The sequence below is a fragment of the Petaurus breviceps genome, unplaced genomic scaffold, assembly GCF_028583685.1.
Source record: "Petaurus breviceps papuanus isolate PSGF00001 unplaced genomic scaffold, PetGlider_PUasm1.0 164, whole genome shotgun sequence".
In the NCBI taxonomy this organism is placed as follows: domain Eukaryota; kingdom Metazoa; phylum Chordata; class Mammalia; order Diprotodontia; family Petauridae; genus Petaurus; species Petaurus breviceps.
Genome location: NW_027185735.1, coordinates 12,431,373 through 12,457,249, shown reverse-complemented (window position 1 = coordinate 12,457,249; position 25,877 = coordinate 12,431,373). Strand labels below are relative to the sequence as shown.

General features: G+C 36.1%; 1 protein-coding gene across 4 annotated transcripts in view; it reads left to right on the top strand.

Annotated features, from left to right (window-relative positions):
- SAMD4A (sterile alpha motif domain containing 4A) overlaps positions 1–25,877 on the top strand; it is a 326,230-nt gene that overhangs the window by 212,423 nt on the left and 87,930 nt on the right. The gene's annotated exons all lie outside the window — the stretch shown is intronic.

Below are 25,877 nucleotides of genomic sequence, written 5' to 3'. Positions count from 1 at the left end.
TCTGCTGAAAACAAAGAAGTTATAGTTATAGGCTCAGTCTGTGATACTAAAGGTCACCCATGGTTACCCTGATCAACTTGATGTCACCTCTCTCTGTCTGTTAATAATAAGTTCAGTTTGGAAGGTTAGGATGTAAGCCACTTTCACATATGACTCAGTCCTTTTTGAATCTTGAAAATGGTTTTGGGGCTGGGGGGGAGAGGGATGCCACAGAATAATTGATTTAGAAACTACCAAGTATATTTACTTTTTGATGGCTTTCTAAAATGCCATTAAATAACACATGGCCATCAATGTAGCCCAGACTATGGTTGACACTTAAAAATACTGAATCCTTTCAAGTAAAGTATTGTTTTTATTCATATAGTTAATAAAATCAGGCTTTTTTGGAAGATCTTGAGAGTGTAACATTATAGCCACAGAATTAAATGTGTGCTAAACAGGATAAAAGGGACCAAGGATAATCAAGAAACACTTCTTCCACCTAAAAGTATTATGGAACTCTTAATTGGCATAGTGTGCTATTAAATTGGAGAAGAGAGCATTTCGGTTTTTGAATATACCTAGACTCTATAGCAGCAGTCTGTTAAACTAGGAGGCCAAATGTGAAAGGATCCCATGGCCAGCCCTTCAGCAAATGAAGGTTAAACATGGACATGGGTCTAATTTGAGCTGGACAGGTGCACAATAGAGCTGGAAAAATCTTGCCTGTGTGTGGACACACATGTGCAGTGTTGGTGCCCCCAAAATATCCTGTGGCACATACTCATGTTTTTAAGCTCAGAGACCTAGTTTCTGGTGTGGCTGGATAGCATATCGCGAAGTTTAGGAATTTATCTTTTGTAATTCTACCCATGTATAGCCCAATAACTAAAGGGACAGCCTTAGCTTTGGGTTATTAATAACCATCACCATCACATTTTTATATGGCAAAAGAAAACATCCCACAACAACTGTATAAGATAAGCATGAGACTGATTCCCTCTTTCTGTCAAGGGCACCACCGTTCTCACAGTCACCTAGGAGTATCCTTGAGTTTTCACTCTCCTTCACCCTAAAAATCTAATCACTTGCTAAGTCTGGTTGATTATACCTTCACAACATATGCTATCTTGCAAATCTTTCCTCTTCTCTCCATTCTCATGACCACTATCCTAGTTCAAGTTCCTAGCATCTCTTTCAATATTCCTCCTAATTGATCTCCCTTTCTTACAAGGCTTTTCCCATTCCAATCTTCCACAAACCTGCCAAAGTGATAAGCCTAAAGCATAAATCTGACTATGTTACTTTCCTATCCAGTAAACTCTAGTGACTCCCTGTAAGGAATGCCACTATAGGTCCACTCACACCCTACCAGAATTGTGGCCTAGCTATAATTAAGCTAGCCTTAGGGAAGGCAAGGAAGAACCAGGAAGCTCGGAAGGGATTGATGATATGAGATCGCCCCACACTAGAGTATAAAAATCAGCCCTGGGCAATGGCTTCTCTGATTTGATGAGCAGGGTCAGCCTTTAGCACAGTGCCTGGCATACGGTAGGTGCTTAATAATTGCTTGTTGATAGAACCCTAGCTCCATCCAGGCTGCCACCATCCGGGCAAAGAATGTGTCTTTGCCAGAAGAATAAGGAAGACAAAGGAAACCTCACTCTACCGGTGTGTATTCTTTCCAGTTGTTTCACTTGTGTCTTTTAAAAGATTTAAGTGGTCTTTGAGGCCTCACTGTGGCAGATCCTTAGGCCTGACCCAGTTCATTCCAATTATATTCTAGAATCAGCTAGAAATGTTTGTTTGACATTTAAAGCCCTTCACAATCAGACTCCATCCTATCTTTCTGACTATGATATGCATTGCTCTCCTTCATTTCCTCTTCTATAGCTGAGTCACATTGGCTTCCTTGCAATCCCTCAAACATGGTGTTCCCTCTCCCATCTCTGCCAAGTTCCCTTTATCTGAAATTCCTCCCCTCCTCACCTCAATGTCTTTGGATTCCTAGCTTCTTTCAAAGCTCAGCTCAAGTGGTACCTCCTATATAAGGACTTCCTGATCCCACCAGCTGCCAATACTTCTCTTGAGAAATTGCCTTGTATTTATTTTGTACATTTATCTATACCTATTATCTCCTCCAATAGAAGGTAAGCTTTTTGAGGGTAGGGACTGTTTTCCTAGATACTTAAAATATTTATTGATTGATAGTCAATAAAAATATTATTACCATCACTTTACAGACGAGGAAACAGACTCAAAAAGTTTAAGCAACTTGCCTATAGTTATATAGTCATATACCAAGGACCTGAGCTTTTCAGACTCTAAATTTAATGGTTATTCCATTATTCCATATGGCTTCTTACTTTCTGTTTATCAGCATAATACAATGCAGGTTTACAGAACCAATGTTAAAGAAGGAGTGACAGAGAATAAAGGAGGAGGGAAACAAGTCCTCCATAGTAAATTTAGAAATCATCAGTGCTCTCAGAACCTTAATTTCCTCATGTTTCAAATGGGAAGAATAATACTGATACTACCTACCTCATAGGATTGTCATCAAGCAATTAGCAAGACTTTATGAAGGGCTTGCTCTCTACTGGCCCTGGAAATTCAGAGAAAAAAGTGAAACGCTCCCCACCCTCTAGGAACTTACGTTCTAATGCAGCAGGAAGCATGTTGTACATGTAGTGACACTAAATAGAGAACGTTTGAGCAAATATTTTGCGCTAGTAAAGAGCAACAAACGTTAACAAAACCATCAAATCCCTTTGCATCTGATTCTTCAGAAAGTGAACAACAACACTCTTTGAAAAGTAGCTGACAAAAATCTGTCACTACCTCGCAGGAACCAGCATCATTCCTCTGGGCACATTACAACACCAACATTATTTATTTTTCAATAAAATGTTGGTGTTGCTTTACTCAATGCAAACTCAGATGAAAGCATGACTCAAAATAAACAGATCTGTCTTTATAACACCTCGTAGACTAGAGATTCCAAGTGGTGACTTTTGTGGTGGGCAAGGGTCTTGATGTTTAAGTTTTTTATTAGGGGAAACACCAGTGTTTTGCTTTTAAATAAACAAAGCTAGATTATCCTTTTAATCTAATCTAGAGCCTCTTAGGTGGTATAGTACCAGGTTTGGAATCAGGAGTCCCTGAGTTCAAATTCAGCCTTAGACACTAACTAGCTATGTGACCTGTAGCAAGTCATGTAACCCTTGATTGCCTCAGTTTCCTCACCTGTAAAATGGGATAATAATGACTACCTCCCAGGACTGTTGTGAGGATCAAATGCAATCATAATTGTAAAGTGTTTAGCACAGTGCCGGCACATATAAGTGCTATATAAATGTTGTTTTGGCCTTGGTCAATAAGCATTTCTTAAGCACCTATTGTATAAGCACACTTAGTTTGAGCTACTTGGGATATAAAGACTAAAATGAAATAGTCCTTGCTCTCCAGGAACTTGCGTATTCCTTTATGTGGCATTTTATTTCATTCGAAAGGACCACAGGCAAATTGCTTATCCTCTGTGAGCTTCCATTTTTCCTCATCTCTAAAATTGTGGGATTGGGTTAAATTGTCTTCATTGTCCCTTACAACTCTTATTATTCTGTTTTAATGATTCCACCCACTCCATCTGCCATTCAAGCGTAATCTATTAGAAATGATGCATTTTGAATATCTGATGTTTATCTAGGAAGGGAAAAAATCAATAAAAAGCAAAAGATGAATCCTACATGATTTTCCTTTGGTATAGTTTCCTTAAATTTAGGAACAGAGCATTCACAAGCATCTAGTTGTTGATGAAGTGGATAGAGTCGAGAAGATCAGGTTCAAATACTGCAAGTGACTTAACCTTTATGTCTGTTCCCTCATCTTTAGTGATAATAAACAGCACCTACCTCCCTGTGTGGATGAGAATATCAAATAAGTTTGACATAGGTAAAATCTTTCTTTAAACCTTAAAATGCTATGTAAATGCTACCTATTATTCTTACCTACTCCTTAAGATGTTAAATTAGGGTGGCAAAGTTAATTGGAATCTCAGTAGCCTACAATCTTCCATTTCCTTTAGCAAATCCACACATTAAGGAACAGGCTTTTGTGGTTGCCTGTGTAAATCAAAAATGGAGAGAGAGATGATTGAAAGGTGTTTTTATTTAGGGTTTTCTTACTTCTTAGGCTTTTTAGTTTTAAGTAACATTGATTATAGAGGAAGAAAGATCAACCAGATGCTATCATCCTAGTTCATTGTCTCCCCACAGAGTTGAAAACCTATTTAGTGGTGTGAGATGTGCCATCAGTTCAGGTGAGGTCAGAGGGAGACAAGGGAGTAAAGAGAACAAGGGAATGAGAGGTACCTGGCTGGGAAAATAATAAGTGCTTATTAGTTTTTCTTAGGCTTAACCCCAACCCATGAGAAATAGGTGACAAAATCTTTATTTGTTGTTCTGTCACCCCGGAAAAAACAAACAAAGCAAATTCTTAGAGAAGACTATGCTTTAAAATAAATTTTAAAAAGCACTCAGGGAGAAATGATGTGAAAAAAAATGTTTATAGTCTCAAAATTGTGGGAAACATGCTTTTGGGGATCACAGGAGTTCCCAGGCAGGGTCAGGGAGTCAGGCTGGGACAAGCTTCCACTGCCCACTGCTTCCTTTAGAGCCCTTAGGAAGATCCACATAATGTACCCCTTAAAACAACAAACCCCTTCTCACTGAAAGAACTCAGAAACAGTGTGCAGAGGAAGGTGTTTATTACTCTTCCATCAAAGAAGTGGGTGTGATGCTCACTAGGGATACATCCACACCTATACAGAAGCAGGAGTGAAGGTCTACAATTCTGTCCTTCTTGGTAGACTTAAGGTTAGTCAAATTCCTCAAATTCTTTACTATATTTCCATATATATACATGTATATATATTCTACATTTCCTTTCTGTAAATATATATACTCAAATTCCTCAATGCCTCACTTTATTTCCCTCTAATATAGTCTATATAACCTCTATATATGCAGATTACATAGGCCTGGTAGTAAAGATACTGATGGACTTGAGCTTTTATAAATCACTGCTGTGTGCCACACCCCCACCTTTCTAGTTCCCTCTGACCATTGTCATAATTCCAGGAAAGTCAGGGTTTTAGTAAAGTAAGATAAGCTAGAGCTTCCCCACAGCTATTGATAAGTTTCCCAATAACTTTTGTGGGAGCAAAACATTATATCCCCCCTTACAAAATGAAGGGGACATGAAGGGGGGAAAGGAGGAGAAACAGATAAATGGTATTTGTTTCATGGTTCTCAATCTGTCTTCCTAAATTTAACAGTTAGAAAATCCAATGATATTCTATATGGTTGAATGTGTATGTGTGTGTGTGTGTGTGTGTGTGTGTATTTCTTGTGCCCTGGTTATCTCACTAGAATTAGAAGTATACTCATATAAGGATAATAAATAATGTAGGAAGAAAAAGAGGCTCAAAACTGGAGTTTAGTGGAGAAAAAAGAGATGATCAACATTTTCTGACTCTCAGGTGAACACAAAATCATCCAGAAAAACCACCGAGAGTGTGAGCATTGGCACTGTTTGGGAGTGACAAATTTGAAAAAAAAAAAAATGACAAAAAGGAAGATGACTCAATAAAGAAAATCTGCCTCTGTTCCTGAGAATTCCAAAACAGTGGTGTAGACACTATAGTAAGGGTTTTAATAGTCAGTAACTTTTCTATGAAGCACATATACCTATGTAAAGGATTATAACATCCTGAAGACTTAAGGAGCACAGATGGTGAATTTTTTTTTTATCATTGCTGCTATTGGAAGGCAAGGGCTTCATTAAAAGAAAAGTAGATCTAACCAAGTGAAGAGCTAGTTTAAAAATATGGTATCTGAGAACAGAATGTAGATTTATGGTCTGTGACTTGAAACACAGGAGTGACAGTGAAGAGTGATGGTGAGAATATATTTGCTTGGAGTCTCATAAATCCAATCAAAATGGCTTTTAAAAGGGTGGGGGGGCGTGGCTAGGTGGCGCAGTGAGTAAAGCGCAGGCCCCTGAGTCAGGAGGACCTGGGTTCAGATCCAGCCTCAGACACTTAACACATACACACAAAAATAAAAATCTAGCCATGTAACCTTGGACAAGTTACTTAACCCCAATTGCCCTCCAAAAGGCAAAAAAAAAAAAAGTGGGGGGAGGAGACTAGAAAACTTTGTGTACAAACTTAGTGTACATTCACCAAGCTATTTACCATGGATTGTATTTACAATGCAGGAAAAATAGCAGAAATGTACAGGAATTCATAGGAAACAAAATATAAGAAAGGAGCTAGCCGTGGTTTCAGATGCCTATATTTGACAAAATATGAAAAATAAACAGGTTGAACTAGAGATTCTGATGCAAGGTGACAAATTTTATCACACAAGCATCACATTTTGGAATAGGACATTTAGTTCTAGAAAAGCACGTTATTGAAGATGTACAGAATAGGTAAAAGAGTGGGTCATAAAAAGTATTATGGTATTAACCAGATATAGTCAAATGAGGAATTCCAGGAATTAGTCGGGAGAATAATAAAGAATATTTGGATAAAGATCTGTAAGGACAGAGAAATAAATGATATTGTCATCAGAATATACTACCTGGACATAAAGGAGACATAGAATAGGAGTCTCAGGGTATAATCCCAAATTTGAAATGAAGGAATAAAATAAAAATGATGAAGGAATTATCTGGACATGACTGGAACTCTTTTCGACCAAAGAACAGGTCATAATTGCTTGACTTACCTTCATGATGATTTCACCCTTCAAAAGATGGAATATCAATGAAGGAAACTGCTCTTCTGCATCTTGATCTTACAAACAAGAGAATTAAATTAGATGGGAATCTTAGGGAAGAAGTGACAAGTACTTCTTAGATTTTTGAGGTAGAGGCAGAAACAAATATTGACCATAGTCTCATATTGTCTCTTCTCTTTGGGGAGAGCTGATTTCAAGATGATTCGAAGGAAGACTGGATAGAATCTAGAAGGGTTAGTAATCTTTCAAAAGTGGCATTCTGTCCTGACAAAGAGAAATATTTATGCTGAGGAGAAAAAAAGGGAATTGAATAAGAAGACCAATGTCTAACAAGATAAAGTTTAGCATGAATAAATGTAAAAGTCTTACACTTTGGCTAAAAAAAAAGTATATAGAGGGGGAGATGTAGCTAGACATCATTTTGCTTTAAAAAGAATTGCTGGTTTTAGTGACCTGCTAGCTCATAATGAGTCAATAGCAATATAGCAGCCAAAAAAGCTAATGATAACTTTGAATGCATTGACAGGCACGGTATCTAGAATACAAGATATAATAATAGTGTCACCTAAATTCTTCCCAGGTCAGACCCAACCTAGGCAGGAATTATGTTCAGTTTAGGAAGCCATATTTTAGGAAGAATTTCCATAAGCAAGGAGAGTGATGAAGCTATGGAAGGGTTTTGAAATGTTGAATATCATTTGAAGGAACTGGCTAGTTGTTGATTCGGAGAAGACTCTATAAACAGTTATCTTCAGAAATTTCAAGGGTTTTAATATAGAAGAAGGCTTAAGTTTGTTATACTTTGCACCAGGTCACAATTGGGAGAAATAGAATCACATTTTGGCATGATGAAAAGAAATCCTTTTTTTAAAAAATGAGAACTATCCAAATGTGGGTTTCACATCACTAGAGAACTTTCAAGCAGAGACTGGTTGATCTCTTATAGAAAATGCCATAGAGTTCATTTTTAGTCATTTGAAGGCTGGACTCTGTGGTTTCTGGGTCCTTTTCAATTCTAGAATTAGTTGATTCTATGACTTAATTTCCTACCATGGGCAGGTCACTTCAGTTACTTCATCAGTAAAATTTAGGGATGACACTATGAGTTTTCTAATGTCTTTTCCAACTCTTAATGCTTTTGAAAACCTATGCTGTGAAATAGCTTGTTTGTTTATATTTTAATGACACTGTTGGCTACTATTATTTCTGAAATAGGGCCAAAGATAAACTGAGATGCTTTGCTGTCCTCCTAATTGTCTCTATTATGCATCATTCACTGGCTGTTGTGCAATTTGTGACTGTAACATTTTATCCAAGCAAACACTGTAAAAGGGCTTTGGGATAATTAATTCTTGATTCCTGCATTTGCCTTTCACAGTCTCTCTTCAGCTCAGATCTTTTCCTCACAAACACTTTAATCATGAATACTATTTTATTAAAGTTTCATTTTCCCCCTTGTAGGGTTATACTCAGCTTTGCCAGATGTTAATTCTTGTTTTGAAATGTCCTATTCAAGTTTCCTTCTCATTTTTTATTGGTAGCTGCCACTTCTTGTGTGATCTTGACAGTCGTTCCTTGGTGCTTAAATTTAAATTCTTTGTTCTTAGTTCCTGAAAGTATTTTTCCTTTGATTTAGAATCTCTAGAGTTTGGCTATGATATTTTTTTTTTTTGCTCTTAGGATAAATTTTTTTTTTCATTTTTCAAATGCTTTATTAACTTCTGATTTACATCATTTGTTTCTGCAAGATTTTGAGTTACAAAATTTCTCCCCGTTTTTCCCCTACCCACTGCCCCAAAATAGCAGTCCCACAGGATATCCCCTCCTCCACTGCTCTCTCCCATATCTTCTCCCATACCCCCTTTTACTTTTCCAGTAGGGCATGATGGATCTCTATGTGCCAGTGCCTGTATATCTTATTTCCCAATTACATGTAAAATAGTATTAATAATAATAATATATATATGTTTTTTTTAACATTTGATTTTAAAACTTTGAATTCCAGATTCATTCCCTTCCTCCCTTGTCACCCACCCTTACTGGGAAGATAAGCAGTTCAGTATAGGTTGAACATGTGTAGCTAATGAAAAACAATAACATAGTAGATATATTGTAAAAGACTGACTCTATTTCCCTCCCTCCTATCCCACCTCCCACTTGTTCTATTCTCTACTTTGATCTCATCCCTTTTCAAAAGTAGATGCTTCCAACTTCCCTCTCCCCCAGCCTGCCCTCCCTTCCATCATCCCCCTCTCATCCACTTTCCCCTACTCTCTTGTAGGGTGAGATACCCTATTTAGTGTGTATTTCATTCCCTCCTCAAGCCAAATTCAATGAGAATAAGGTTGACCCATTCCCTTTTGCCTTCCTATTCTTCCCTTCCATTGTAACCATTTTCCCTTGCCTCTTCTATATGAGATAGTTCACCCAATTCTGTCTCTCCCCATCTCCTCTCATTATATTCCTCTCTCATCTCTTAATTTCACCTTTTAAGTATCATCCCTTCCTGTTAAATTGGTCCTGTGCCCTTTATCTATGTATAGCTGTACACATATATACACACATTCATATATGTATTCATATGCCCATATACCCTCATATATAGACATATATATATATTTCTATTCCCTTCAACTATTTTCATACTGAGAAAAGTTTCATCAGTTACAATTATTCTTTTTCCATGTAGGAATGTTAATAGTTCAACTTTGATAAGTTCCTTATATTTCTTTTCCCTGTTTACCTTCTCATGCTTCTCTTCCTTCTTGTGTCTGAATGTCAAATTTTCTATTCAACTCTGGTTTTTTCATCAAGAATGCTTGAAAGTCCTCTATTCCACTGAATGACCATATTTTCCCCTGAAACATGATACTCAGTTTTGCTGGGTAGGTGATTCTTGGTTTTAATCACAGCTCCTTTGCCCTCCAGAATATCATATTCCAAGCCCTTCAATCCCTCAAAGTAGAAGTTGCCAGATCCTGAGTTATCCTGATTTGGTTTCCACGATATTCAAATTGTTTCTTCCTGGCTGCTTGTAACATTCTCTCCTTGATCTGGGAATTCCAGAACCTGGCTATAATATTCCTAGGACTTTTCTTTTGGGGACCTTTTTCAGGAGGTGATCGATGGATTCTTTCAAGCTCTATTTTGCCCTCTGGTTCTAAAACATCAGGACAGTTTTCCTTGAGAATTTCTTGGAGGATGATTTCTAGGTTCTTTCTTTGATCATGGCTTTCAGGTAGTCCAATAATTTTTAAATTCTCTCTCCTGGATCTATTTTCCAGGTCAGTGGATTTATCAAATAGTTGATTATTATGGTCATTGACTATTGTGTCTTCAGTATCAAACCTATTCTACTGATCCACCTCTTTATTTCTTAGACAGTATCAAGTAGTTTTGATGATTGCTGTTTTATACTACAATTTAAGACCTGGTACAATTAGTCCACCTTCACTTGCATTTCTTTTCATTGAATCTCTTGATATTCTGGACTTTTGTTCTTCCAGGTGAATTCTTTTTTTGTTTTTTCTAACTCCATAAAATAATATTTTGGTAGTTTGATTGGTATGGCACTAAATAAGTAAATTAATTTAGGTAGAATTGCCATTATTATATACTTGGCCTACTCATGACCAACTGGCATTTTTTCAATTATTTAGATCTGACTTTATTTGATTCGAAAGTGTTTTGTAATTGTGTTCATATAGTTCCTAGGTTTGTTTTGGCAGGTAAACTCCCAAATATTTTATGCCTACAGTAACTTTAAATGGAATTTCTCTTTCTGTCTCTTGTTGTTGGACTTTGTTAGTAATATATAGAAATGATCATGATTTATATGAGTTTATTTTATATCCTGCAACTTTGCTAAATTTATTATTTCAAGTAATTTTTTACTTGATTCTCTAAGTATACCATCATATCATCTGCAAAGAGTCTTAGTTTTGTTTCTTCCTTACCTATTCTAAGTCCCTCAATTTCTTTTTCTTCTCTTATTGCTAGAGCTAGCATTTCTAGTACAATGTTGAATAACTCTGGTGATAATGGACATCTTTATTTCACCCCCAATCTTATTGGAAATGCTTCTAGCTTATCCTCATTACATATAATGCTTTCTGATGGTTTTAGATAAATTTTACCTGTCATTTTAAGGAAAACTCCATTTATTCTTGTGCTCTCTAGTGTTTTTAATAAGAATGGGATTTGTATTTTGTCAAATGCTTTTTCTGCATTTATTGAGACAATCATATGGTTTCTGTTAGTTTTGTTGGTATTGTTCTAAATTCACATGTCATCTCTGCACTTGGGAAGCTATGAAAATGTTCACCAATAAAATCTCTTTTATCATGTCCCCATTCTTGTGCCGAGGAATCTCTCCCAGTGGGAGATTCTATCAGTCTCTATCCCTGCCTACCTCCCTGACCTCAGCTTCCCTTTTGACTATATTTAATCCCCAGGAATACATAAATCAGTACGTGAATGGATGACCAAGTTATCTTGGAGAAGCTAGTTCCTTTTAAAACAAATGGCATGGGGGGGGGGGGGAGTAGCTAGGTGGTGCAATGGATAGAGCACAGGCCCTTCAGTCAAGGAGATAGGAGTTCAAATCCGGCCTCAGACACTTACTGCTTACTAGCAGTGTGACCTTGGGCAAGTCACTTAGCACCAATTGCCCTGCCTTCCTCCTCCGAAAAGCAAAAAACAAACAAAGAAAAACAACTGGCCTCAGACACTTGATACTAGCTTTGTGACCCTAGACAAATCACTTAACCTGCAGTTGCCTTGCAAAATGAAAATTCAAAAGGCAAGTCTTGGGAGGGAGAGAGAAAAGTTTGTATCTCAAATCTTATTAAAAATCAATGTTGAAAATTATTTTTACATGTAATTGGTGGGAAAATAATATTTACTTTAAAAAAAACTTTTTTAAAAAGCAACAAATGGCAAAACAAACTTACAAAACTGGGACTACATAAAAATAAAGAGTGGGAGAGGCAGAAGTAAAACAGAATAAGAACAGAGTTCATTAGCTTTGTTCTCCATCTGTGGAGTACTCTGTCAGCTCTGCTATCCTTCCATCCAGCATCCAAAGAAGTCACACAGTCTTTTCAGGATTTCCTTGTTCCACTCTCCTTGCTTCCAAGCCAATTGCATCACTACTTGGTACTGAGGGGGCAAAGGCGGCTGCCCTGTCTGCCTCTCCCTACAAGGACTCCTTCAGTATTCCATTTTGCATTTCTTCTGGATACTCATATAGTCCTTGTGGTCAGGACATTCTTGTCATTGAGTCTGTACTTGGACTTGTGGAATTCCTCTCTTCTGGGTTTACCCTTTGGACTTTATCTTAGTCCAAGGTAGTTTTTCTTCAAGTTTGGCACTTTTTTCTTTTTATTCATAACACCAGCCTCAGTTTCCAGATCAGAGACTTAGACTGGATCAAATTCCACTCCCCTAGCTTTCCTTCAAAGATGACATCTCAAGTACTACTTCATATCTTCTCTCACTTCTCACTGCTTATCTCCTCTTCCCCCATATTGCTTTATATTTGTTTCTATATGAACATGTTGTTTACCCTGATGGGTTATAAAAGTCCTTGAGGGTAAGGATTTTTGCATATTTATTTTTGTATTCCCAGTGCCTAGCATGGTTTTTATTGTTGTTCATAGGGTGCATGTGATGAGGGGCAGGTAGGTGGCACAGTAGATAAAGTGTTGGGTCTGGAGGCATCTTCCTTAAGTTCAAATCTGGTCTTAGACACTTAACTGCCTGTGTGACCCTGGGTAACTGTTTGCCTCAGTTTCTTCATCTATAAAATGAACTGGAGAAGGAAATAGCAAACCACTCCAGTATCTTTGCCAAGAAAACCCAAAATGGGGTCACAAAGAGCCAGACGTGACTCAAAAAAACCTAAACATTCCTGAGGAAGAAAGAAACATAGTTTGCAAACCTGCAAACTATACTTAGAGTTGCCAGGTTTACTGAGAAATTAATTGACTTCTCCACTGTCACACCATCAGCATATATGCACAGGCAGGACTTTAGTTAAAACCTCCCTGACTTAAAGACTGGCTATCTAAGCATCTCAATATATACTTGTTTGTTGGTTAATTAGGAGTACTTTTAATAGACATGATGAAGGAAGAAGTCAGAAATAAAGTGCAAAAAAAAAAGGAGAAGGAGGAAGCCTGAGCATGTAATTTTAACTTCCAATTAAATTTATTCTTTAACTAGTAATTAAATGAAGTAAACTCTTTCCATCTAGCCAATAACTGTTATTGACAGAATGGTGCTTCTATATTTAGGCAGTATTCTTGCTGGGTACATGTTCATCATTTTATATCAAATAGGAACCAATTATGTTTGTCAATACTTCTCATATTGGAGTTGCTCTGGGAAACAGTATATTCTGGGAACATTTACTTATAATATCTTTTGAAGTATTTTTTTAAATAGAACTAATTTATAATCTATAATTAATAAAAGATAGAAGTAATTCATTAACTTCACTGGAATGCACTAGTTTAAATGAAATATCTTGTGAAAAATTCTAATTATATCTAATTATAACCTGTACATCAATTTTATAATTGCAATACACATTTCACATGTTCTTCTGTGCCAGGTTATGACAGTTTAAGGTTTTGGAAGGGAGAGAAGATGTAGAAATCATGAATATGTGAAGCCATAATAATTGATCCTCTTGAACTAATCAAATTAATTATCAAGACAAACTAGAGAGTCATCTAATTTCTCTTAGTTATTTCCCCCAAAAGAGCTCTAATTAGTAGTGTAAACTCAAATTGTATCCAAGTGGTCATCTTATGTGAATTGTTGGATTTGATATCTTATCTGAATCTAATGAATCTGGGAGGAAAAAAAGTTTCTAATTATTAAATTGCTTTGGTGTCCACAATCCTAAGAATCCATTCTCTTATTAAATTATGAAAAAACTACATTACGGAATAGTCAGAACCATGTAATATAATTATTTATAGCCCTTCTCTTTAAAAAAAAAATGCTGGTTTTTGAATGCTGTAGTACAGATGGTTAATCAACAAGCATGTAAGTACTTGCTATGTTCAAGCCACTGTGTTAAAGCTCTGGGGATAAAAATACAAGCAACCAAGATTGTATTCCCCCCAAAATATTCAAATTTTAAAATTTCTTTTAAAATTAATTTAATTTATTTTTATTAATTAAGAATTATTTATTTTCTTTCTGTTCCACCTTTCCCAATGGGGGAAAAACTCCAGGAAAACAAAACCCTTATAACAAATATGCATATTGTAGCAAAACAAATTCCCATATTGATCATATCCAAAAATGTATATCTCATTTTGCATCTTGAGTAACACTTTTTTTAAGAATGGCTAGCATACATCATCATTAGTCTGCTGAAGTCACCATTTTTCATTGCAATGACCAGAGTTTTCAAGTCTTTTAAAGTTTTTTGTCTTTACAATAGCAGTGTATATGTTATTCTCTGGATTCTGTTTAATTTACTCTGCATTAGTTCATACCAGCCTTCCAGGTTTCTCTGAAATCATTCCTTTCTACAACACTATAATATTAAATTTCATTCATGTACCATGGGGTTTTTTATTCATTCCACAGTTGAAGGGAACCTCCTTAACTTCCACTTCTTTGTTATAATGACAAAAAAGCTGCTATAAATATTTCTGTACATATGGGTCCTTTTCTTCTTTCTTTGACCTTGTTTGACTGTAGGCCTTCTTATGGTATTCCTGGTTTGGTCAAAGGGCATGTATAGTTTAATAATTTGAGGGGCATAGTTCTAAATTGTTTTCCAGAATGGCTGGACCACTGCCCACCATTTCTACCAACAGTGCATGAATTTGCTTGGAAATTTACATTTTAATGGCAGAAGTCTGGTAAGGGAGGCCAAAGATGCTAGCAAGAAGGAAAAAACACCCAGATAATGAAGTTGGAAGTAAAATGGAACATTGTTGGGGGTCTCCGGAAATAGTGTTCTAGGTGAGCAGAGTGGGATTCAATTAAGAGGAAATTGGGGCTCAGGGCAAAGTTGTTTTTCACCATTCTATTGCTTTTATCCTATAGCAAGCAAGTGGAACAGGGAAAACAGATGATTGATTTTTTTTTTTAGTTTTTTGCCACTCCCTTCCAAGCTCTTAACCAAATTACTCTTTTTATTCGGATATAAACACAGTAAGTCAAATTCTGCTTTCTTCATGCAGACTTGTGGACATTTCTTGTCTTCACTCCATGTTTGCAGAATTTCTATTCATTCATATACCCAGGAAGCAAAAAGATGTAATTTGAGAAAATAGAGAATTTACCCAATGTATAGGATCTGGGGGGAACCTACAAGTCCTGCTCATTTGGCACAAACATGTACTTCAGTGTTATCAAATGGCTATAGTACTGAGCATCATCGTATTTGAGATATTGGAATGAAAAGATTTTTTTTTAGTAATTTCCTATTTAGTAAATTCCCTTTGATTGAAAATTATAATATGAGAGTAAAGTCCCACTGATATCCATGTACTGACATCTTGTCAATACACATTGTATTGTTTGACATATGACATAAATAATGACAAAAAAAAGTCAAACAGTTATATGAAAATAATTTCTTACTGTGTGACACCTAGTTTCACATTATGGAAACTGACAAGTAAGGACAAATGAAATATTACCAAAGATTAATGCCGCAATAAAAGTCTGTCAAAACCATTCTAATTTATTTTTTCAAGTTTAAATATTTAAGTGTTAATGTGAAGAAAGACTCACAAGTCTTTGTACTGCCTACTGGCTGACATGTCATGTTCTGTATCAGGAGTTGACTCCAGTCACAAGAAGTCCTAAGATAAGAGATGCTTACTCTTCCTGCACCAGACTGCTTTATTGTAGTACAGTATGGAAATAATACTTAATGGGGAAATTTTTTTAGGAAGGTATACGCATAAATCTCACTCTGCTTTTCTTCATAGCCTTAGGTTCTCCACCCCCCATGTTCTCCAATTTAGTCTATAACTTTGTACACATGTGTATTTTATCTTAGAAGGAGTGTGTAGTTTCCCCTGTGGGCTTCCTATGAATCCCTTTGCCACCATTTGTGTTCTAACTCAGGAGCATATTCTGTTTTCCTTATCTAGAATAAAAAGGAATATGACAACCTGGTTTCTGTAATAATCTTCTGAGAACCAGATGTTATGCATGTGAGTTCTTTAAATAAGGTATAGAAAATAAAATTCTAGAATTGAGGCATTAGCCTTCAGGACTGCCTAGATCCCCCAGATTTGTTCTTAACATTTTCCCTGAGATAATAGTGGAAAAGAGCAAGTTAATATTAACCTTAGCTATTAGTACCTCTCTGTTGCTCCCACAGTTCTCTATTGGACCATAATATGCATGACTGCTTTTATTTTTTTTTCCTTGTATGATAATGCCATTGCTGAAATACCTTAAAAATACATATATGCTTTCTAGTATTATTGAGCATTTCTGCCAAAATATTATCAGTGACTCAGTTTACTGATAACTATTAAGGAATTCCTGGTTATTGCCTAACAAGACCAGTGAAAGAAGAGGAATCAGGAATTCTGAAAGAAGAGGAATTATTCAGTCCAATATTTATTAAGTGCTTCCTAAGGGCTAAGCATGTGTTTAAAAAGATAAGATAAAACATGCTTTTCATAAGTTTAAAGTCTAATTAGGGGGACTATGACACACAAATAATTGTTGCACAAGGAAAAAGGTGATTTAAGTGCAGGAGAGATCCAAAGTAGCATGAGAAATGTGAATTAATTGAGAGATCCCTCCCCTCAGAGAAGACTTCATGAATGAGTGGTGCCTGAGGGAGACTCTGAAGTAAGAGAAGGATTTTGAGAGATACAAATATATGAAGCGGTTCATTTCTAGGAATGGGGAACCACATAAACAAAAGTGCAGAGTTGAGAGAGGGCAGGACAAGAATGGGAGAGTCTCACATACCAAAATGAGTTTACACTTGTTGGTTTGTCAACAATAAATAGTCAACATATTTTCTTGAGTGCCTATGTGCAAAGTGTTTTTCTAGACACTGATGTGGAATGGCTTTTCACCTCCAAGCTATGGTCTTATCTTGAGTAAATGCCAATAATTTTTAAGAAGTGGCATTAGCAGAACTTCAGTCTGAAAACATCCCCCCTCCTATAGTATACATTCTAGAGAAGAGCTGAAGCTAAGGGTCCAAAATGAGGAAGTAGGATGGACGCTTTTATGAGAGTAAATCTTAAGATAGACTGAACTATAAATATTCCCTAATTCCTCTGCAATAAAAGCTTAGGGGGAGGGGTAGGAAAATACATTGTAAAATTGTCAATCAAGCTTTCCCCCCCTTCTCATTTGACATTTTTATGTAGAGACCATCTTCTTCAGCAAAATGAAAATCAGTTGGAAAATGCAGCAAGTAATCTATTGCCATTCTGTCCCGATTTTCTTTTGGGGACAATGCTGGAGGTTACTATCCTAATACTGTGTTCATGATGGCTCCTTTTGTGATTTATTTCCCATATTTTGTGGTGGATGTGTTAGCATTAACAACCCTAGGAACACAGACTTTGGAATTTGTATGTTATCCAAGTATTAGAGAATTGAACTTGTTATCCTAATTAAGGATAATTAATTTTTATTTTAAGTAATTTATTCTAATTAAGTGAAGTTTAAATAATTTAAATAAATGTTTCTTAATTTAAACAAGGTGATTAATTTTCTTTAACATAAAAATAGTTTTAAAGTATTTGGTCATCTCATATTCCTTTTTCAGATTTCTGAAATGGCCATTTCTAAGCAGTTTAGTTTAAATATAAATATATGTAGTAAGATTTTGAGTCTACCACCTTTGTATGCATCCTATGGGGATGGTCATCTGTCATCCTTTTACTTGAATCACTATCATATTTATTGCATATTTCTGAGTTCTAAAATAATTCAGAGGTTTCATTGGATATTTATTAATTATTAAGAATGCAAGCTCTTTCTCATTAATTAGTTAGCCCCTACCTCAACTTATTAAATTTTATTTAATAAACTGGAGAAGCCTCTTCTATAAGCAGTTATCTATCTATATTTCAAAACCCCTAATCTCCTAGGTTTAACTAAATATCAGAGTTACTGGCTTTGCAACTTATTAAACAAGGTAACAAATAATGAAACAAAGCTATAAATAATTATTTGTAATATTTTAGCTGTGAGATCACAGCCATAGTCAATTTTATCACTTCTATTCAAATTTTCCTCACTCCTAAAACATAGTCCCACCATTTGGCATCTCCAGATAGCAGCCAAAATTTCTCAAGAATCCCTCTCTTATTTATTTACAATATAAACTCAGTCTTAATAGGAAATGTTACTTCTCTCAGTCTTTTCAGTTTCTCCCCAGTCGTGACAGGTAAGTCTCTAAAGCAACAGTTAAAATAGTGCCTGGCACATACTAAGTGTTTAAGACAGCCAATTCTCAACTTGGGGGATAGGGAACAGAACAGTATTAGAAAACAGCAAAAAAGTAAAAAATTCAAATATTGATATATTGAACCTATGGGAAATGGGAGGGTTAGATTCCCATGACCACCAAAAACTGTAATCTTTGTCTAAAGATTGCTGAAAATGCATGCCAATTTTTATAACAAAACATTAATTCTGATAACATGCACTTTTCCTAACACAGTAACCATGAAATAACCCATAAAATGCAGTATACAAAATAAAATTGGTAACATGCAAAACATTTTTTTCTCATTAGTAATTCCCAAGAATTCTTTGACCTGAGTCCTTTTTGAAAATATAATGAATCCTCAGTTTGCTACCATCAAACTTGCTGCCCATGGCAACTATAGGCATTCTGGCACAAAATTTATCCAACACCTTTATTTTCTCACTAAGTCTCATCACTGACTTTACAGGCTTGGGCTTAGAACCCAAAGGACTTGTACTATGCTTTGGGGGCATGAGTACAACACAAAACTTGAGTTTTAAAGGCAAGCAATGAAAATATGCAATAAATTCATGGGGAGCTCTTTACAATGGTAGAGTGAACAAGACCAGTGAAGCACCTACTAGAATACCATCCACTCCACAAACTTTGCATGCATTATGCTTCTCGTTTTTTTTCTCTACTGCTCTTAGCCATGAATGTGCATGATCGCCAACTCGAAAGTGAAAATGAGGTTACTAATTAAATCACAGAGTGCTTTAAGTCCCAAAATAGTGTGTGAATATTGAGAATTGACTCTAAATGTTTATTGATTGATTCCTTAAGGAATATTCTTTATAATGAATAATTCTCCATAAAGAAAAGAGGTAAAAGTTTCATTAGGAAGTTCTCTTCATGCTTTTTCTTATTCTATTGCTTTGTCTCTCTTTAGCCCTCACCTCTAACAGACTCTAGAATGAATGACTAAACTGTTGGGTTTCTTATAAGTTGTATTAAGTACTGAATCTATTCCCAACACCTAAGGATCTAAAATTTTCACAAATTGACAAAATAAAAGTTTTATTGTGAGAACAACATTTTAATTAGAAAGGAAGACACTGATTTAGGACAACAACAGCAAAAAAGATTAAATAAGCTAATCACATTTTTGTAAAGGTAATAAGTGGTGATTAATGAAAACTTGAGAAGGGACCGGGAAAAAACAAGTTTAGGAGAAATTTGTTACTTGGTTGATATAAAAGGTTGGAGTTATGAATAACTTAAAAGAAGATTACTGCTAAAGCAACTGGATATAATGCTGGGCCTAGAGTCAGGAAGACTCATCTTCCTAAGTTCAAATCTGGCCTCAGACCTAGCTGTGTGACCTTGGGCAAGTCACTTAACCAAACTGCCTCCATTCCTCATCTGTAAAATGAGCTAGAGAAGGAAATGGCAAACCACTACAATATCTTTGCCAAGAAAACCCTAAATGGGGTCACAGAGTCAGATACAATTGAACGACAAAAACAACAAGATTAAAACTAATTCCTTCACTTAAGTGGAAGTCATACTTCAGCCTTCCAGAAAACATCCAAGAAACTTGAATTGCTTCACTGTAAACTTCTTGATGATAAGGATTATGTTTTATTCCTCTTTGTATTCCCAGCAGTGCTTAATATGGGTCCTTGAATCTGCAGGTTCTCAACAAGTTTTAAAAACAACCTAAAAAGACATCAGAATTTCATTTAATTATTGTTATATAAAGCTTATTCTTCTTCCCTTCCCCTTAAACCCATCTCATTTTTCCATTAGGAATACAAAGCCATTCTCAAGCCCTCACCTAGAAAATTGTGTCAAATATAAGAAGAAGCAGTGAGAAATAACAGACAGGAAGAGACAAAACTTTTAAAGGCATAGTTGTATAAAACCATTTAAAATAGGGTCAGTCCTATCTAACCTTAGCAACTCCTAAAAGTATTCACCTTGTTTTATAGCTCAAATATTCAAATGGATATGTTGTCTTATCAATTTGGGAACTCTACATTGTAGATCACAGCCCTTTCATGCCCATTCATTTTTGTCCATGCCCTCCTAATAGTTTCCCAGAGAGAGTCCCCCCACCATTCTGGGGATCTTCCACATTTGCTCCTGACATTCACAAAGAGTGCCAAATGGAACATTCTGGTCATCTCTACTTTTGACCACATAACACCTGTTCTTCACAGTTATATATGCATATATGTTACAGTCTGCTCACATCTATCATGCATACACCTCTGCCTTGTCCTCTAATGAATTTGATATCCATTTAGTCTTTTGGAAGCAGTTGTATTTCATGATTCAATGGCATACAATAATGCCAGGAGAATGTTAGTATTGGAAAAGGTGGGTCTTTATTAGAAACTTGAAGTCAGTAAAGGAACTTTGTAATTGCCTGAAAGCTCCTCTCTCTTCCACCTATTTTGGGGCCAATTCATCATTCGTGTGTGTGTGTGTGTGTGTGTTGTTGTTGTTGTTGTTCTTGTTTTTGGACAAGGTCTACTGGGCATCCATCCAAATGTATATTTAAATCTGATTAATAGGTATTCTTCCATTTGGTTTTTCTTCTGTGAATGGACAGGCTAAAATCTTTTGAATGATCACAGATCTCTTCCAAGAGGCTCTTCAGTATTGAGTTGTTGGATAAAATCAGTAACAACAGATCATATGCAAATAGGAACTTCTTAAGGACCTCACCGTCCACAGAGGATCCCTCTTTAATTTCAACTCTGAGCAGGATCTCCATCCTGCTTGCAGTAGTGAAAATCTTTTCAGGGAATACATTTTTCTGTTTTATGCCTTACCTAATATTTATTATCAGAGAGTTGAAGGACTGGGTTATTCTTATTGCTGTGTCTTCCAACTAATCATGAATGATTTTGATGTATGAATGGTATTGTTGTAAAAGAGCCTATAAGGGGGCGGCCAGGTAGCACAGTGAGTGGGAATACTGTCCCCAGAGTCGGGATGACCTGGGATCAAATCCAGGCTCAGACACTTAGCACCCACCCAGAAACACCTGGCTGTGTAAACTTGAGCAAGTTACTTAACCCCAATTGCTTAGGAAAAAAAAAAAAGAGCCTATAAGATTTGTCCTATAAAATGAATTTATTTTCTCTAATCGACAAGCAATAAGCATAATGGGATCTTCTATTCTTCACCTCTTTCAGTTAATTATGAAGTGGTAAGGATGTAGTCCATTGTTGAAATGTAGTCCCTTGTGAAAACCTGTGTTTTTACCTGCTAATATACTTATCAAGGATGACTTCATTTCATGATTCTCCTAGAGATTTTGTGTGGATGAGAAAGTATATAGGTTAGTAATTACTAATGTTCTCTTATTTACCTTTTTCTAGGTATTAATAAGGTCTAGGATTTCCCCCACAAATTTAGTGGCTTCCCCTCCTTCAGATATCTTGCTGTATCTATCCCTTAGTGCTTTCACAACAGCAACCTATTGTTTATAGCACAATATAGTAATAAATACTCATTAGAAGGAATTAATAGTAACATTGTTAGCCAATAATAAGGTTATATGATGTTCAATATATTATGTTTAAGAAGGCAGGAACTGTCATTAAAAGTGGTCAATTTTTTAGAAATTCACTTATGTTAAATAACTGGTGCTGCTGGATAAGTAAGTTACTTGATTTAGGGGTAGGACAGTGTTGGAGAAACCACGTTGATTCTCAAATTAGAAAGTCTAGAGAGGATATAGAATTCCTAGCTGTCCCTAGGAGGGTACCAGATAGCCTAGGAAGTCCTTTTCCACCTTTTCCTTTAATAATTAAAAATTTAAACTAAATCAAGGAAATGGAAAAAATTTAAAGAACAAAATCCAAATGAAGGTGTTCTTCTAAGATGTATCAAAAAGCTACTCATTTTTGCCTACTTTGTTAGAGATATTTCAGCATAAAGTTATCTAAGGTCAGAGAAACCTTTTAGCACTGGTGTTGATGTGAGGCATCATTTCTTGATTGCCTAGATTATTTTAAACCCTTATCTTGAGATCCTTAATACTTGTTAAAACAAAACATGTATATTTAACACATATATTTAGATTTTCTCTTTAACTTCTTCCCCTCTTATTTTTATTAGACTTACTCAGGATTATGATTTTTATAAAAAGTTCACTTGAATAAACATTCCCAAATGAAGTTTCCCAGTGGAATACAGATGTACCTGGAATTCTCTTTTGGAAATTAAAGACAAGCTATTTCAACTTAAATCAATAAATAACTTAAAATTCAGCTTTGGTTTTCAAGAGAAATTTTAAGGTACTATTTTGTTATACTATTTTGTTCCTTTTGGAATTCTGTGACATGATTTCTCATTTTCTGTGCCCATCTTAAGAAATACTTTTCTCTCCTCCTTGCTACTACTTTAAGGTCACAGACATACAAAATAGACATAGAACATAAAACTCCATGGTAGGAATTGCATATTCATGCTTTTCTTTCCAAGAAGTACTAGGTTTTTTAAAATGAATGCCTCCTCTAGCATTTAATACTACTTTTAAACAACTTAACTAAAGTATTTTCTTGTTCCTTGGCATGATGTATAGCACAAACATTCAGAAATTCTGTCTCTTGGGGCAGTGAGATGATGCAGTGAATAGAGCACCACTCCTGTTGTGTCAAGAGGACCTGAGTTCAAATCCGGCCTCAGACACTTAACACTTACTAGCTGTGTGACCTTGGGCAAGTCACTTAACCCGAATTGCCCTGCCTTCCCCCCTCCAAAAAAAGACAAAAAAAACCCCACTCTATCTCTAGTACCTAACAACACTTCTGAAAAGTTTCTCGAAAGCCCATTTCTACCCCCTTGCTCCCTCCTCATTGAAAAGGAACTAAACTTTTTTCCATGTGGTCATCATTGGAATTGGTTTTCTGAAAAACCGACAGTTTGCTTTTAGCCATCTAATTGTTCCATGACTCTTTTGCCTATTTTGATACTGACACTATGATTACCTCTCCTGGCTGATCTTATGAGAGAAAGCACAGAGCTCTGATAAAGTCAGTCATACAAACATACTCCAACGCCACCATCACTCCCACCTAAACCTGCACTACAAAGTTGCAGTCAGTGTATGATGGGCTTCCATGGAGAGTCATTATAATCTCCTATCATCCTTACTTGGGAAAGGTAATGATTTTACATCCCAGAGGTTCTGATAGAAGGTCCCCTTCATGGAGCTTCTTAATGGACTTCAGGAGCACTGAAATGGACTTTTCTGTGTTTAAAGAACCAAAGCTAACTTTTTCACTGCTAAATACCAATTTAATACAACTTTCTGCAGTTGGTTGCCATTTAAAATTAAATTTTAAAAAATTCCTATAAGCTCTGAAAACCTTTAGTGTCACTTAATCCCCTGTGTCAGTGTGGAAATTGAGGCAGTTTTAGCTGAAAGAAAAATTGGATTTGTTCCTCCAGTCCTGGTTTGTAGTCAAACACTCAGTATACATAGCATTGTCCTTGGTATTCAAAAATGGCAGGTATTTAAGGACTCTGGTGGCTAGTTAGCAACCACAGTCATTCTTCCTAGAGCCACAAGCTACACAAAGACCTTGCTTTGAACAACTGACTTCTGGATTCTGGATGCTAAATACTATTAATATCCATTGGGAACATCTCTTAGATATTCCAAAATATTTATAGCAAGAATAGGTAAAGAGTAAAAGCAGACAAAAAAAATTGGGGCTTCTGGAATTTTAATGTTTACTGTTCAATTCTACCCAGCATAGGCAAGAGATGGATTTTCTAGGTTTCTTGGTTTTCTTTTCAACTTGCTTTTCCAACTTTGCTATCCTTTTTTTCTTCATTTTTCTCTTGGTGATTCTGATCAAACCAGGCAATAATGCCATTTCTAAATATGTCATTTCTGATAGTCTTGTAGCTAGGATATTTAGTGGAAATTAAAATCTACAGTATAATAGAATTGACTCCGGGCTTCTGTGTCCCCACCCTCCTCCTCCACCCCCAATGCACATATGTCTGAGTTAGGCAGTAAGTCATTTATCTTGAGACCCATATGATTTTTGTCTCTGACAGTATTTGCCCAAAATGAGAAATTGTAAAATCGGTAAATTCTTATAGGTTTCAAATTCTGGAAAAGGCATCTAATCTAACTTTCTCCACCTTAAGAAATTATATTCTTCTGGAAGGACACATAATAATGATAGCTAACAGTTATATAGAGCACTTTAATGTTTGCAAAGTACTTTATATTTCATCATCACATTTGATCCCCACAACAACCCAGAAGGTAGATTCTATCTGCATTTTGCAGATGAGGAAACTGAGGCTAAGCAAATTTAAGTGACTTGCCTGTGATCACTAAGGCAAGTGTCTGCAGCAGGATTTGAATTCAGGTCTTCCTGACTCCAAGTTCAACACTGTTCACTTAGGTGCCTGTATAACCACTATACTTTACAATGCTTCCTTTCAGCAAGCCTCTGTATGGATAGAAATGATAAGAGAAAGAGGTATATTAACTTCTACTATCAAATGCATTAGGTTCTGAGAAATGAAGCCTAATTAATATCAACTGAATAACAGCATTAACCACCTCATTGCTGCTGCCTAATATAGCCTACATATATTTTTCTTGGACATTTAGAAATATCCAAACAGTTCTGAGCTGGGTTTTATTTTCTTGAGTCAGTGCACATGTACACTACAACATTAATAAGAGTAGGTTAACAAAAACAGAGGTAAATGAATTTAGGATCTCATTTTTTTTTTGTTTTCAAATGTAGAGGAAATAATGTCAGAAAAGAGATGTAATGCTAAGTTAAGCTTTATGGGAAAAGAGTTGAGCATAAGATGGAATTGAATGGTTGTACTGAAAAAAAAATGTTTTAAAATGCATGTGGGAAAAAAAATGCATGTGGCCCAATCCCATATTACTCTAACAGCAATTAAAATCAACTTTGCCTCCAGGAAAAGTGTTAAAAGAATTTTATGAATAGTCTTACTTTTGAAGCTGTCCCCTTGCCCCTTCAGCTGCATACCCAGAAGAACCAAACCCCTCAAATAGTGATTTTACTGAACTATCCTTTCCCTAAACAGGATCTAGCTAAATGCATGAGTTTTGTTGCTTTTTTAAAACTAGTTTTCTCAAAAAGAGAATAAACTTAGTGAATAAACAGGTGCCATGCAGTGCACACAAGGATAATACATAGTGGTAAGGATCATTCAGGATTTACTTAAGGCTGCCCCGGGGCTCTGAATGGTGCCCTTGTTACCTGGGAATGTTTTCAGTGTGTGTTTGGCATTAACTTGCTAGAACAGGAGAAAGAATCAGTCCTTTCACAGCTGCCAGTTTCCAATCTGTTTTTCCCATACCAGTTGTAGTATGTAGGGATGTAGACACCCATTCAGTCTGCACTGCCCATTGACAGGTCTCTGTGGCTTCAACTTAAAAAAAGTCCACAATAGAGCAGCATGCTCAGTCATCTTTTAATGCTGTTCAGATTCGCGGGGGGGGGGGGGGGGGGGGGGGGTGTTTGGGCGGCCTCCCCCCCCGAGAAGCAGAGACAACATAACTATTCATAGTGAGATAACGACGCGCTCTCTATATTAGTTTGCCTACCCTCCACCTATTTATGGCAGCGGTTTTT